Source organism: Eretmochelys imbricata, chromosome 15 (genome assembly GCF_965152235.1).
Source record: "Eretmochelys imbricata isolate rEreImb1 chromosome 15, rEreImb1.hap1, whole genome shotgun sequence".
NCBI classification, from domain to species: domain Eukaryota; kingdom Metazoa; phylum Chordata; order Testudines; family Cheloniidae; genus Eretmochelys; species Eretmochelys imbricata.
The window spans coordinates 30,731,299-30,746,358 of NC_135586.1; positions in this window are offsets into that span (position 1 = coordinate 30,731,299).

Here is a 15,060-nt window from a genome sequence, read left to right on the forward strand (position 1 = left end):
AGTTTGGATGTCTCACCCTTGCACCCATTTCAAAATGTAATTGTTAGCGGGGAAGCATGAGTGGGAGTGGTTCTAGTGGGATCCTGCAGGGATCAGTTCTTGGTCCTGTGCTATTTAACATTTTTAATCAATGACCTGGAAGAAAACAGAATATCATCACTGATAAAGTTTGCAGATGATACAAAAATTAGGGGAGTGATAAATAAGGAAGAGGCCAGGTGACGGATAGAGTCTCCCATCCTGTAAGCATGACTGTCTTGAGAAGCAGGGTCTCTGAATAAGAGAGAGATTCAAGCTTCATCTCTCTAGTTTAACAGACACTTAAGGAGTGACTCGATTACAGGCTATAAGTACCTACGTAGGGAACAAGTACTTGATAATGGGCTCTTCAATCTAGCACAAAAAGGTCTAACATGGTCCAATGGCTGGAAGTTGAAGCTAGACAAATTCAGACTGGAGATGCGGAGTAAATTTGTAACAGTGAAAGTACTGAACCATTGAAATAATTTACCAAGGGTCATGGTTCTATCACTGGCAATTTTAAAATCAAGATTGGATGTTTTTCTAAAAGTTCTGCTCTAGGAATGACTTTGGGGAAGTTCTCTGGCCAGTGTTACACAGGAGGTCAGACTAGATGGTCACCATGGTCCTTTCTGGCCCTGGCATCTAGGACTGTATGACTATATTGCAGTTCCCCCCAACATTTCCGGTTCCTCCTCCACCCAGTCGAAGGCCCAAGGTTGGAATACCAGGGGCTGCAAGTCAGAATTCAGGCACGATGTCAGAGCTGTGGCCGTGGCCCAACGCTGGAATAGCACAAGGTGCTTTAGGTCAGGATTTAGGTGCCATAGCAGAGCTGTGTCTGTTTGTGTGATGTGAAGCCTGAAATAGCAGGGCCAGTGCAGATCATACTTGAGATTCAGTGACAGGGCTATGTGGGGTCCAGGACTGGAATAGTTCGGGTTGAGTGCTGCAAGGTCATTGGGTGAGCTGTGTGGAAACTTGTACGATCCATATCCGGACTCTGCTTGGGACAGGCCTTTGCTGCTGTCGGGTTAGAGTTACCGTTTATTAATTGTATTGATGATTTGTTTGGGCGATGTGCTATTTTCTGTACAAACACAGAAGGGGTTCCAGTCCCAGCCCCTCACTTTCATTAGCTTTGCATTCACGTGCTGTTTAGAAAGCTAGGCTGTGAATAAAAAAAATGCATGGTAGGGAATTGTTCTCAGCTCTATTTCCTACCTGGCATGTTTTTGAAAGGTTACTGCGATCTACTTGTAAGTAAGTGGACAGGCAACAATTTTGAAAGGCTATTTGAAAAATAATGCCATGGTGTCAGGTGGTGCTCCTAAGAGAGGCATTCAGCGATTTCTGGGAAGGAACATTAATGAAATGACTCAATTTGCTCCAGAATAATTTAGTTTTGGGGATGCTGAGGCACTTACACTGAACTCCTGCATTTCAATTTAGGCTGAGAATCTCTGGGACCTTAGTGGAGCTGCCTGCCTGCCCTGAAACAGCTAATGGCCAACTCAGGGGCACCATCTGGAAATGTATCTATAGAAATCTTTGTGACACTTTGTGCATGAAAGACTCGCCAGAGCAATGGTTTGAGCCCCTACCCTTGTTTACTGGTGTTTCTGCATCTGCATCATCCAGTGTCGAGCACCCTCACCGCTCATTGACTTCTGTCTTCCACAGGTGATATTGAGTTCGAGGACTGCTTTTACTCCTGCCTAGAGCATATGATGATTCCTAAAGCCTTTGTGTATATGTGAGTGTGTGCATGCTGGCTGCAGGATCAGGCCACACACGAATGCGGAGAGGTTGTACTGTGTGTTTCTCCTGACCAGCCCTGAGGTTTCAGGGCAGAGAGATGATAAGCAGCTAAGACAGGGAGATTTCCAGAAGATTATGTGAGAAGGCAAAGTCCATCATCTGACTAGACAAGCTCCAAATGAGAAGGCTTATTGCAGTACCAAACGGGGGGAGGCGAGAGAGCGCTTTAACTGCTTAACTCCTTTTTAAAAATAGACTGTTCTGTCTGCTGAAGGACAGCACACTCCTCCCCATCTGAAATGACACCGTATGCCGTTGCTTTGGCACAAAGGCTGCAGGAATCTCTCTCTGACCTCTCTGCTCTCCCTTGTCCCCACTCTATTTAGACTCCATGCTACCAATGGCACAAAGCTGGTGTTTGGCTTTTGGATAATGATGCTTTGAATGTCAGGGTTCTGACAGTTTCACAGTGTTTGCCCAGGTGAAAGGGGGTGCAGATACAGCTCTCATGGTCCTTGTTCAGCCTTGTTTATATGTATTGCCCAGAGCTGGTAGAGAGCTCTGGAGATGGCATAACTAGATAGCTGTTTCTTAGTTGTTTAATTCACTTACTGGCGTGCTTTTTGTTTTAAACACAGAGGGCCATTTCAGCTCTCGATAGATAGCTATCATGTTTGTTCAGCAAATGCCATCCATAACATCTGACCATAAGCTTGATGGTTGGCCAAACCTTTCCCACAGCAGGATAACAGAAACAAAAGTCATGCCCTCTGTTATGGTCAGTCACAGATTGTGCAATCCCTGCTTACTTGGGAAGGAGATTGATTTGCAAAAGTTGCTGCAGTGCATCTACCATATGTGGGGACAGCTTAGATCCCTAATAGACCTCTCCCCATTAAGAGCCACGTACTAGTTCCAGCAGTTTGAACAGGGCAATTAGGCAGAGTTTGCAGAGCTGATGAAATATCTGGAAGATATTAGAGGGAAAGAAAACAAGGGGACATGGGAATAGTTATAGTAAGGCTGCAGTGCAGCAAACCACTTAAGCACAAACTCTGAGCTAATTATTATTGTGCAGGCATATACAATGTAAACTAAACACATCATGAAATGTCATACTGCCTTATCTGTGAGACAGATTTTTAATGGTTTCAATCTCCACTATGAAAGTTTTTCCCAGCCCAAATTTGTGCTGAATTTCCCCCTCATTGCATCCAGGGCATTGCATAGTACCAGTGTATACAGTAGCTTATTTCGGTCTGATTCAGCAAAGTACTTAAAACGTGCTTTGCTGAATTGGGATGTGTTTACGTACTTTGTTAAATCAGGGCCTAAATGAGGCCCAATGCATAGGAGTAATGTGACATGCAAGCCAAATACTATTACAAAAATCTCACAAACAAAAGGCAGTATGAAAGTGCATTATGTTTAGTTTGTATAGTATAAGCCTACGCAACAATGGTAATAAATACCTTGCACTCCTCTGCATGGTTCCAGACCATTCAATTCCCCTCCATTGCCACCTAAGCAGATAGGTGCACACTCTCTCCCTCTCATATGCAACATCAGAGCTCACTGTCCAGGTTCCATAACCAGAGGATGGTGTCTGGGTCCAGGGAGGCAAGGCGTTGTACACCGCCCTCCAGATGTCAAGCTGGATGCTCTTCTGACATGAGTTATTGTCTGCAACGCGGCCCCACAGTCACAGCGTGCAGAGGAAACCAGGCCAAGCTGGGGCATAGTTGTGCAAACTCTGCATGAAACAGAGAGTAGGCTATTGAGCTTGGTCCAGGATCTGTGATCAAGTGGACAAGGAAGCAAGTGCAGTGATGGACTCCTGAATTTACTCAGTGTGTTAGACTTGCCATCCCAGCAATGCCTCCACTCTGTAAGGATGTGGCTTCCAGCTCCGTGGCCATGTTGATCGTCTGTGTATGGTAATAGGCCAGTAGTGCTCTTGTCCAAGACTGGGTGAGCTGCCGTAGCAAAGGGGTGTCAAGCGATCAACCGCTGTGTCACACCCCGGTCTGCACCAGGGTGATGTGAGGATACATTAATTAATCTTTGTTTAGCTCATTTGAGAGTCTTGGATGGAAAGTGATATATAAGTGCAAAAATTACTGTTGTTGTTATTAATATTAGCCAAATGACAATACTAGCCTTGCTACAGGAGAAGGAGGAGCGATTACTTGACCATTGAGGTAAGACCATTGATTGCAGAGCCATTGGCCATTATCTTTGAAAACTCGTGGCAAACTGGGGAAGTCCCAGATGACTGGAAAAAGGCTAATGTAGTGCCAATCTTTAAAAAAGGGAAGAAGGAGGATCCTGGGAACTACAGGCCAGTCAGCCTCACCTCAGTCCCCGGAAAAATCATGGAGCAGGTCCTCAAAGAATCAATCCTGAAGCACTTACATAAGAGGAAAGTGATCAGGAACAGTCAGCATGGATTCACCAAGGGAAGGTCATGCCTGACTAATCTAATAGCCTTCTGTGATGAGATTACTGGTTCTGTGGATGAAGGGAAAGCAGTGGATGTATTGTTTCTTGACTTTAGCAAAGCTTTTGACACGGTCTCCACAGTATTCTTGTCAGCAAGTTAAAGAAGTATGGGCTGGATGAATACACTATAAAGTGGACAGAAAGCTGGCTAGATTGTCGGGCTCAACGGGTAGTGATCAATGGCTCCATGTCTAGTTGGCAGCCGGTGTCAAGTGGAGTGCCCCAGGGGTCGGTCCTGGGGCCGGTTTTGTTCAATATCTTCATAAATGATCTGGAGGATGGTGTAGATTGCACTCTCAGCAAATTTGCAGATGATAATAAACAAGGAGGAGTGGTAGATACGCTGGAGGGCAGGGATAGGATACAGAGGGACCTAGACAAATTGGAGGATTGGGCCAAAAGAAATCTGATGAGGTTCAATAAGGATAAGTGCAGGGTCCTGCACTTAGGACGGAAGAATCCAATGCACCGCTACAGACTAGGGACTGAATGGCTCGGCAGCAGTTCTGCGGAAAAGGACCTAGGGGTGACAGTGGACGAGAAGCTGGATATGAGTCAGCAGTGTGCCCTTGTTGCCAAGAAGGCCAATGGCATTTTGGAATGTATAAGTAGGGGCATAGCCAGCAGATCGAGGAACGTGATCGTTCCCCTCTATTCGACATTGGTGAGGCCTCATCTGGAGTACTGTGTCCAGTTTTGGGCCCCACACTACAAGAAGGAAGTGGATAAATTGGAGAGAGTCCAGCGAAGGGCAACAAAAATGATTAGGGGTCTGGAACACATGACTTATGAGGAGAGGCTGAGGGAACTGGGATTGTTTAGTCTGCAGAAGAGAAGAATGAGGGGGGATTTGATAGCTGCTTTCAACTACCTGAGAGGTGGTTCCAGAGAGGATGGCTCTAGACTATTCTCAGTGGTAGAAGATGACAGGACAAGGAGTAATGGTTTCAAGTTGCAGTGGGGGAGGTTTAGGTTGGATATTAGGAAAAACTTTTTCACTAGGAGGGCGTGAAACACTGGAATGCGTTACCTAGGGAGGTGGTAGAATCTCCTTCCTTAGAAGTTTTTAAGGTCAGGCTTGACAAAGCCCTGGCTGGGATGATTTAATTGGGGATTGGTCCTGCTTTGAGCAGGGGGTTGGACTAGATGACCCCCTGAGGTCCCTTCCAACCCTGATATTCTATGATTCTATGAAGTTTGTTGTCTGTTGTGTGTATGTTTGTGTTTGTTGTGGTGTGCTTGCTGCTGGACTGAAATATACCATGTGGTCTATTTGTTTGGAGCACCATGTGCTGACCATGTGGGTGCCGAGCCCTAGCGGGCTGACAGCTTCTTAACGAGGCTTTGATCCTTAAGCCCATTAACACCCATCGCCCTGGCCCCTGAGCAAGGGTTTACACAGGAAGACCAGGGCTTTAAAAAGCCCTGTCCTAAGCGACCAGAGGAGCTAGTGAACAGGAGCAGCTAACAGGGGAGTTTTCTGAGGAAGTTCTCCAGGAGGAGCATGAGGAGGGCTATATACACTTACCATTCCTTAAACTTCTTTAAACTTAAGCCAAAAACACCCCCTGATAAAAACAGAACAACAACAAAGGAACCAGCGGCAGGAGTAAAAAGAGAATGCATGCAGAAGTCCAGCAACAGAGTGGGGGCTACCCAGTTTATTGCACCCAAGGGAGCGTGTATGGTTACCTGCTTTCTGCACAGGTGGCGTGTGTGTGCATTCGGTGCAAGGAGCTCCTGACTCTCAGAGACTCTGTACAGGTTTGGAGACCAGAGTGGCTGAGCTGGAGGAGCTAAGGGAGACAGAGAGGTACATAGATGAGACTTTCCAGGACACAGTAGAGAGGTCCCATGCCTTGTCTCACAGCCTCTGTGCTGTTGAGGAGGATGAAAGCCTCAGGGAAGGAGAACATCCATCTGGAGCAGAGGGAAACAATCCCATAGTTGGGACCCTCCTTCCAGATGATGATGTGGTATCCTTTCGCACTGAGGACACCTCTCTGCAGGAGGGCACTCCAGTTATCAGGAAGAGACAAGTATTATTAATCAGTGATTGGATCATTAGAAACATAAATAGCTGGGTTTGTGATGACTGGGAGAACTGCATGGTGACTTGCCTGCCTGGTGCAAAGGTTGCAGATCTCTCGGGACATCTAGATAGACTTGTGTGTAGTGCTGGGAAGGAGCAGGTGGTTGTGGTACATGTAGGTACCAATGACATAGGGAAGGATAGGAGAGAGTTCCTGGAGGCCATATTTTAGGCTGTTAGGCAAGAGATTGAAGTCCAGGAGCTCCATGGTAGCATTCTCTGAAATGCTCCCAGTTCCGCACGCAGGGCCCGTTAGACAGGCAGAACTGCAGGGTTTCAATGCATGGATGAGATGATGGTATAGGGAGGAGGGGTTTAGATTTATTAGGAACTGGGGGAACTTTGGGGAAAGGGGGAACCTGTACAGGAAGGATGGACTCCACCTAAACCAAAATGGAACCAGATTGCTGGCACTTAAAATTAAAAAGGTTGTTGAGCAGTTTTTAAAGTAAGGACTGGAGGAAAGCCGACAGGTATGGAGGAGCACGTGGTTCGAACAGAGACTTCCCTTAGGGGAGGATCTATTAATGGAGATTCTCCATGTTCTAGTAAGGAGGAGAGGATGGAAGATAAAATACAGGTAGGATCTAATGGGAAACAGTCAAATGAAAAAAGTCTCATTCAATTACACCATGTAATGGGAGATAGATAGAAAGTGACAAGTTTTTAAAGTGCTTATATACCAGTGCTAGAAGTCTAAATGATAAAATGGGTGAACTAGAGTGCCTCGTATTAAAGGAGGATATTGCTATAATAGGCATCACAGAAACTTGGTGGAATGAGGATAATCAATGGGACACAGTAATACCAGGATACGAAATATACTGGAAGGACAGAACAGGTTGTCCTGGTGGGGGAGGGGCACTATATGTGAAAGAAAGTGAAGAATCAAATGAAGTAAAAATCTTAAATGAACACATCTATACCACAGAATCTCGATGGATAGTAATTCCATGCTCTAATAATAAGAATACAGCAGTAGGGATACATTACCGACCAGCTGACCAGGATGGTGATAGTGGCGGTGAAATGCTCAGGGAGATTAGAGAAGCTATTAAAATAAAAAACTCGATATTAGTGGGGGATTTCAACTATCCCCATATTGACTGGGTACATATCACTTTAGGAAGGGATGCAGAGATAGTTTCTTGACACCTTAAGTGACTGCTTCTTGGAGTAGCTAGTCTTGGAACCCACAAGAGGGGAGACAATTCTTGATTTAGTCCTAAGTGGAACACAGGATCTGGACCAAGAGATGAATATAGCTGAAAGAAATCTTGGAGTCATTGTGGATAGTTCTCTGAAAACATCCACTCAATGAGGAGTGACAGTCAAAAAAGCGAACAGAATGTTGGGAATCATTAAGGAAGGGATAGATAATAAGTCAGAAAATATCATCTTGCCTCTAGATAAATCCATGTTATGCCCACATCTTGAATACCGTGTGCAGATGTGGTAGCCCCATCTCAAAAAAGATATATTGGAATTAGAAAATGTTCAGAAAAGGGCAACAAAAATGATTAGGGGTATGGCACAGCAGCTGTATGAGGAGAGATTAATAAGACTGGGACTTTTCAGCTTGGAAAAGAGACGACTACGGGGCGATATGATAGAGCTCCATAAAATCATGACTGGTGTGGAGAAAGTAAATAAAGAAGTGTTATTTACTCCTTCTCATAACACAAGAACTAAGGGCCACCAAATGAAATTAGGTTTCAGAGTAGCAGCTGTGTTAGTCTGTATTCACAAAAAGAAAAGGAGGACTTGTGGCACCTTAGAGACTAACCAATTTATTTGAGCATGAGCTTTCGTGAGCTACAGCTCACTTCATCGGATGCATTCAGTGGAAAATACAGTGAGGAGATTTATATACACACAGAACATGAAAAAATGGGTGTTTATCATGCACACTGTAAGGAGAGTGATCACTTAAGATGAGCTATTACCAGCAGGAGAGTGGCGGGGGCGGGGGTGGGGGCGGGGGAGAAGAAAATCTTTTGTAGTGATAATCAAGGTGGGCCATTTCCAGCAGTTAACAAGAACATCTGAGGAACAGTGTGGGGGCGGGGAATAAACAAGGGGAAATAGTTTTACTTTGTGTAATGACTCAACCACTCCCAGTCTCTATTCAACCCTAAGTTAATTGTATCCAATTTGCAAATTAATTCCAATTCAGCAGTCTCTCGTTGGAGTCTATTTCTGAAGTCTTTTTGTTGAAGAATAGCCAGTTTTAGGTCAGAAATTGAGTGACCAGAGAGATTGAAGTGTTCTCCGACTGGTTTATGATTTATGATTCTTGACATCTGATTTGTGTCCATTTATTCTTCTACGTAGAGATTGTCCAGTTTGACCAATGTACATGGCAGAGGGGCATTGCTGGCACATGATGGCATATATCACATTGGTAGATGAATTTAATGAATTTAAACTGGTAGATGAATTTAATGAAATTAATAAGGAGCAGGTTTAAAACAAACCAAAGGCAGTATTTTTTCACACAACACACAATCAACCTGTGGAACTCTTTTCCAGAGTTTGTTGTGAAGGCCAAGACTATAACAGGGTTCAAAAAAGAACTAGATAAATTCATGGAGGATAGATTCCCCAATGGCTGTTCGCCAGGATGGGCAGGGATGGTGTTCCTAGCCTCTGTTTGCCAGAGGTTGGGAATGGGCAACAGGGGATGGATCACTTGATGATTCCCTGTTCTGTTCATTCCCTCTAGAAGACAGGTCACTGGGCTAGATGGACCTTTGGTCTGACCCAGTATAGCCGTTTTTATGTTCTTATGTTGAGTGGTACTTTACTCGACCATTAGTGTAACTGGAATCAATGGAGAAAGAGACTACTCCATGAGCCAATGTGTGTCTAGACAATGCTTTGCTAACTTGAGCTGTTACTGAAGCGTTGTGAGCATTTGGGGCTGGGGGGAGGTCAGCTTCAAAGCAGAGGATGCAATCCTGTTGATTTGGGTGTTCATCAGTTACTGAAGAGATGAGAGACCACCCAGCCATTGTAAAGGAAGGAACCCCTCCTTCAAGAACCAGCCCCCGAGTCTCCTTTGACGCTGATGCAATTTCATGGGAGTTTCTCCTCATTTCTATGGCTGTATGTGCGAAGTAGCTCAGCACCTGTTCTGTTCTATTGCTATAAATGAATGGTCACCAAAGGGCTGGAGGATGCAGCTATGTATTTAACAGACAGAATCCTCTTAGCTGGAAGCTAGTTTAGCTAAAGCTACTGAGTCTTTTCTTTAAAGAGATAAGCCCAGTATTTAACCTTCCTCGCTATATGGAAATACCATAAACGGAAACAGCATCTCAGGGAGAGCAGGTGGAACAGATCTATCCATTTGACACCTTCCTGACAAGGAAGAGTTAACCTCCCCCCATCAATACTTTGAGTTGTGAAGCAATTAACATTGGCTCACAAGTGCTCCTTTCAAATACATCCTCAGCATCTGGGCGATCTGACACCCAGTGACTGAACTCTGTTTAAGGGAAATCTGGCACAATTCTGAATGGACACAGAACACGCTCCCTGGAAGGTTTCAGAGTAGCAGCCATTGTTAGTCTGTATCCGCAAAAAGAAAAGGAGGACTTGTGGCACCTTAGAGACTAACAAATTTATTAGAGCATAAGCTTTCGTGAGCTGGAAGGAATTCAAATCACTTAACATTCGTTTTGTGCTCTTGGAAACTCAAACCAAATTAATGTGTCAAAGAATAGTTTACCAGAGAGTTTTTGTGTTAGTACTTTTAGGTTTTGTACTTAGGAGAGTACTGTTTGCAGAGACTTGTAGGACAGTGTGATGAGGGACGCTCACGTCTTGAACGCCTCCTGCTGCTGTGTGTGGTACTACAGTCCTTTCCCCACTCCTGGCACCCCGTAGGTTATCGACCTCACTTGGTGGGTCTTTGGTGGCTTAAAACAAAGGATTAAAACAAAGACCGCTTTGATCCAGTGAGTCCTCTCCAAAGTGCAAATACACAAGCCAGTTTTTTTCCACGCTGTTGGTGAAGTCCTTATTCTGGATTCCAGGGGAGTTTTTTGCCTGCATGAGGACTCGGATCCTTGGCCCTCTGGATGTCCTAGGAAATGGCAACGAAGGGAGAGAAGCAGATCTGTGTAGCTACCGCACAGTAGCAGACAATAACTTTTTGTAATGAAAAGGGAGGCACCAGCTTCCATTTTACAGACAGAATTTTTTCCTCCACTGAAATGAAGAAAAATACAGACAGGTAGAAAGATGAGCAACATAGTGCATGGCTGCTGGGGCAGGCAGTGAGGTTCAGCTTTCCTTCCCATTCTGTACATGCTCACTCAGGGGAAGGGGGTTTCCCATCTCAATTAAAAATGCATGCACTCTGCTAAATGGCAAAGAGGGCAGTGAAGAGAGTATTGCAGAGCAGACTGCAGTCTCCCTCCATCTTTAATCTGCCAGAGGCCAGGATTCTTCTCTCTCTTCTTCTCCACTGCAGTGTGTAGGTTGGAGATGGAGAAGGTGGCGAGAGAGACAGCCTTTCTAGACACCCCATTCACTTGGATTTCCACAGGAGGCGCTTTTCTCTTGCAAGTTGTCGGCAGTAAAGTAGGGAGCCCAGATGTCTGACGAGGGCCACATAGCTGTGATACAGCAGCAGCATCCACAGCCTGCTTGCACTTACAGAAACACCTGGGGATTTTGATCTATTATTAATGTTCACTGTCTTCCCAGTCAGTGGCCTCATCCCAAGGCTGAGCTATCAGGATATGAAAGTGATGACTTTGGAGGTGAACAAACCTTGGCGCTCAGCGCCATTGTCACTGTGGGGTTCAAACCCCTAGCATTGCCTCCCATGTGGCTGGCAGCAAGGCAAATATAAGCAGTAGACCTCTCTGCAAACAACAACCACCCATGATAGCCAAATATGACACGACACGCACTGGTTGCAAATCTCTCTCAGGCTATTGGTGATGATTTGAGCCACGATTTAGCAGTAGCTGGCCACTTGCCATTGTCCATTTTGGGGAGCAGACACAGTGTGCTTGGTTGTGGTTGTTATAATTTATTACTTGTATTATTGTAGTGCATAGGAGCCCAATCAAGGGTGTGTGACAAAGTCGGAATGTTTTCTCTGAATAGTCCGTGTGTGCCTCAGTTTCCCCTATGTATTACTGAAGTATCCAGGTTGTGGGCTAAGAGTGTGTGATCATTGTAGAGACCCCTAGAGGGCAGGTGTGACTTCCCACTGGCAGCCTGGGCACAGAGAATGTCCGACACTGTATCCTGGCAACTGATGTCCGGGCCCCCTGTTCTGCAAGGAGCCAGCTCAAGGTGTTGGAGAACAAAGAGACCAGGTGACCTGTTTGCCTGGGAAGAAGGCAAAACCCAGACATGGGCCAGCTGGGCTGGTGGAAACTGGTCACTCTCCTGGTTGGGGACTCAGCGGAGAGAGCTCTGGGCTCTGTATCCCTCCAAGGTGGACTTTACTGAACGTCCCTGATTTCTGTGCTAAGCTCTGTTCTATGCTATGTTCTCATTGACTAATAAACCTTCTGTGTTACAATGCTGGTTGAGAGTCACTGCTGACTGCGAACTTGGGCTGTGTGGCCCCTTTGGGGGCATGTGAGGCTTCCCCAGGTGTACCATCCGGTGGACTCACTGTGAAAAGCTCATGGTGTGAACAGGAGATGCTGGACGCTCCGAGGTCAGACCCAGGAAGCACTGAAGCCGGGCAGGCTCCTTGCCCTGGTGACAGGTGCTCTGAGGGGAGACACTGCCCCAGAGTCCTGCCTGGCTTCATTCAGAGGTTCTAGAGCCCTGAGCCTGTGACTCTGTGACAGGGGAACCCTGTTGTTCTGTGGTTGTGGGTTCTGTGGGACCTGGGTTGTGTGTGAGCAGTGCTGCTCATGCCCAACATCCTGAAAACCATTTCTTGTAGAGACAGTCCTGCCCCCTGCATATCAGTAGATTAGCAGAGTATTTCTCTGCATCTCCCTTCCCTTCCGTTTTTGCTACAAGCTACATTTGGCTTCTCCTGCTGTTTATTTCCTTGTTAATATCATCATCTGCTTGTGACATTCCTTGCTAATTCTGAGGTCATGTCTAGAGTATTGACTTCAGGTAAGTAAGCAGCTGGAACAGAGAAAATCTTTGAGATCGAGCTGTGTATGCAAATAGATGTAGCATGTAAAAAGCAAGGGAAGAAAAATAACTAGAAAGCATTTCACATGTAAAGGCACCAGAATTGTTGCCAAGGAGAATATTTTAAAAGTTTCCTAGAGGCAATCGATGGTGAGTGTCAGATGTGATGCACCAGTCACAGAGCCTGTGGTATTTACTCTTGGAGAGCAGACATCGGTGCAAAATGTCAAGTGCCCTTCCTCCAATTTGTCTTTCAGCTTAATTCATCAATCTTGGGTATATGCTGTAAATTTTCAGAAACTCCAATGCTTATAAAATGAAAAGGAGTACTTGTGGCACCTTAGAGACTAACCAATTTATTTGAGCATAAGCTTTCGTGAGCTACAGCTCACTTCATCGGATGCATTCCATGTAGTGAGCTGTAGCTCACGAAAGCTTATGCTCAAATAAATTGGTTAGTCTCTAAGGTGCCACAAGTCCTCCTTTTCTTTTTGCAAATACAGACTAACACGGCTGTTACTCTGAAACCTCCGCTTATAAAATGTCCCATGTCCCAGGGCTCGTCTCTCTCCAGGGCGGCAGGGAACCACACCGCCTCACTAAATTGGGGAATAGGTCTCGTGGGGGATTAGTCCAGCCGCAGGAGTCTTCCTCCGCAGCCTTTGTGAAGGTGGAAATACCACAGAGAGCCCAGGCCCTGGGTCGGGGGGAGCAATGGTGAGTCAGGTGCTCAGGCCCTCAGGCAGGGGCTGAGCAGTCACAGTATAGAAACAGTAGGCCCAGGCCCTAGGTTCCAAAGGGCCTGGGGGAGGGGGAGACGGCCATCTGCAAGTTGGGCGGCGGGGGGACGCAGGCCCTCCCACTCCACTGCGTCCCAGCCCGAGGCCCTAGCAGCGGCACAAGACCCACTGCTGAGTCGGCGGGGATCCTGGCCGCGACACACTGACATGGGTTCTGGTTGCGCTGCAGCCAGACTATGGTTGGCTGCCCCCGGGCTACTTCAAGGCTCCCCATCTTGAGGGACCTGGGTCAGGGTGGTGTCCTCACGGGGGTCCAGCACCATGGGTTCGCTGGGGTAGCTGGCGCGGGGCAGGCCAGGCCACTCCTCGGGGTAGCTGGCGCGGGGCAGGCCAGGCCAGGCCACTCCTCGGGGTAGCTGGTGCGGGGCAGGCCAGGCCAGGCCACTCCTCGGGGTAGCTGGCGCGGGGCAGGCCAGGCCAGGCCACTCCTCGGGTTTTCCGCAGACCGCTGGGCTTTCCCGCTCACAAGCTAGGCAGGAGGCGTCTGGCCTCCCTGGCGGCTGCTTCCCCAGTGAGCCCTGAGGTTGGGCCTTTATCCTTCCAAGGCAGTGCCTGACCCTCTGGGGGGCGGGCTCAGAGCTCCCTGGCTCCGCCCACTCTGGTGGCCGGAGGGGCTCTTCTCTCTCCGGGGTGGCAGGGAACCACACCGCCTCCCTAGTCACACATATTTGTGATGTGATCTTGCAAGGTGCCATAAACTCCTTTTGGAGATAAATTCTAGTACTACATCATTTACCCTTCAGAAGATGATGTGACAGGAACTGAATTAACTCATGTCATTTCAATAACGGCACAAGTCCCAGTTTTTCATATGTCCATGAAAAGTTATCAATGAATTAGTCAGTTATGGATTTTCTCCCTTTATTAAGTTGCATGCAAGCCAGACTGTAGAACATTGTATGGTCTATAATTCCCTCTTGACTTCTGTTTGTCTAATCAGTATATACAGTGAAAGAGCTTCTTCAATGCCAGCTGAGATTAGCTCCCTGATGTAATACTTAGTTTTTATTGTGGTGCCTCTAATTGTTTTTATTTGCTTTATTATGCAATTAGATTTCTGCTACTTTTCCATTATTTATGTCTTTAATACAGATCCAGCAGGTTAGTATGAACCGAATGGTTGGATGGTACATGAGTTTTAATATTATGCTGGTTACATTTAAAACAACTACACAATTTTGAGAAAGGTTGGAGGTGAGACCCTTGCCCCTGCTCTGGCCCCTTTATGCCAAGTCAAAAGGGATGGCGCAGCATAAATGGGCCCTAAAAAAGCCACACTTCCCCTTGTGCGGGCATGGAGGAGAACAGCTATAAGACTGTCTTTCGAGGATCTCCTTGCAAGCTGTGGTGTAGGGGTCAGGCCAGGAGTGGGTCTGGGAGGGCTGTGCTGGAGTAGGGCAGCTTGGGGGGCTGCTGTAAGATGTTCCTTCCCCGGTCTCTCTAAGGTACCCTGCTGGGGTCCACTTCAGCCCCCAGAGCAGCGCAAGAACAGGAAGGTGCAAAGGTGGCTTAAATCTGCCATCACCTTCCTGTCCTGGACTGCTAGTTCTGGGATGAGCCTCTTAAATTTCACCCCGAGTATCTTACACTGCCAGAAAGCACACCTACCTCTGCAAAAGATTTGTGGGCCATATTCTTTGGTGTGGCCAAACTGCAGAGAATGCAGCTCAGGCGTGTGTGTGTGTGTGTGTGTGTGTGTGTGTAAAGGTGGCTAAGCTCTCCCTGATCCTGCTGCTGCTCTGTGTAGGCCAGTCCCGC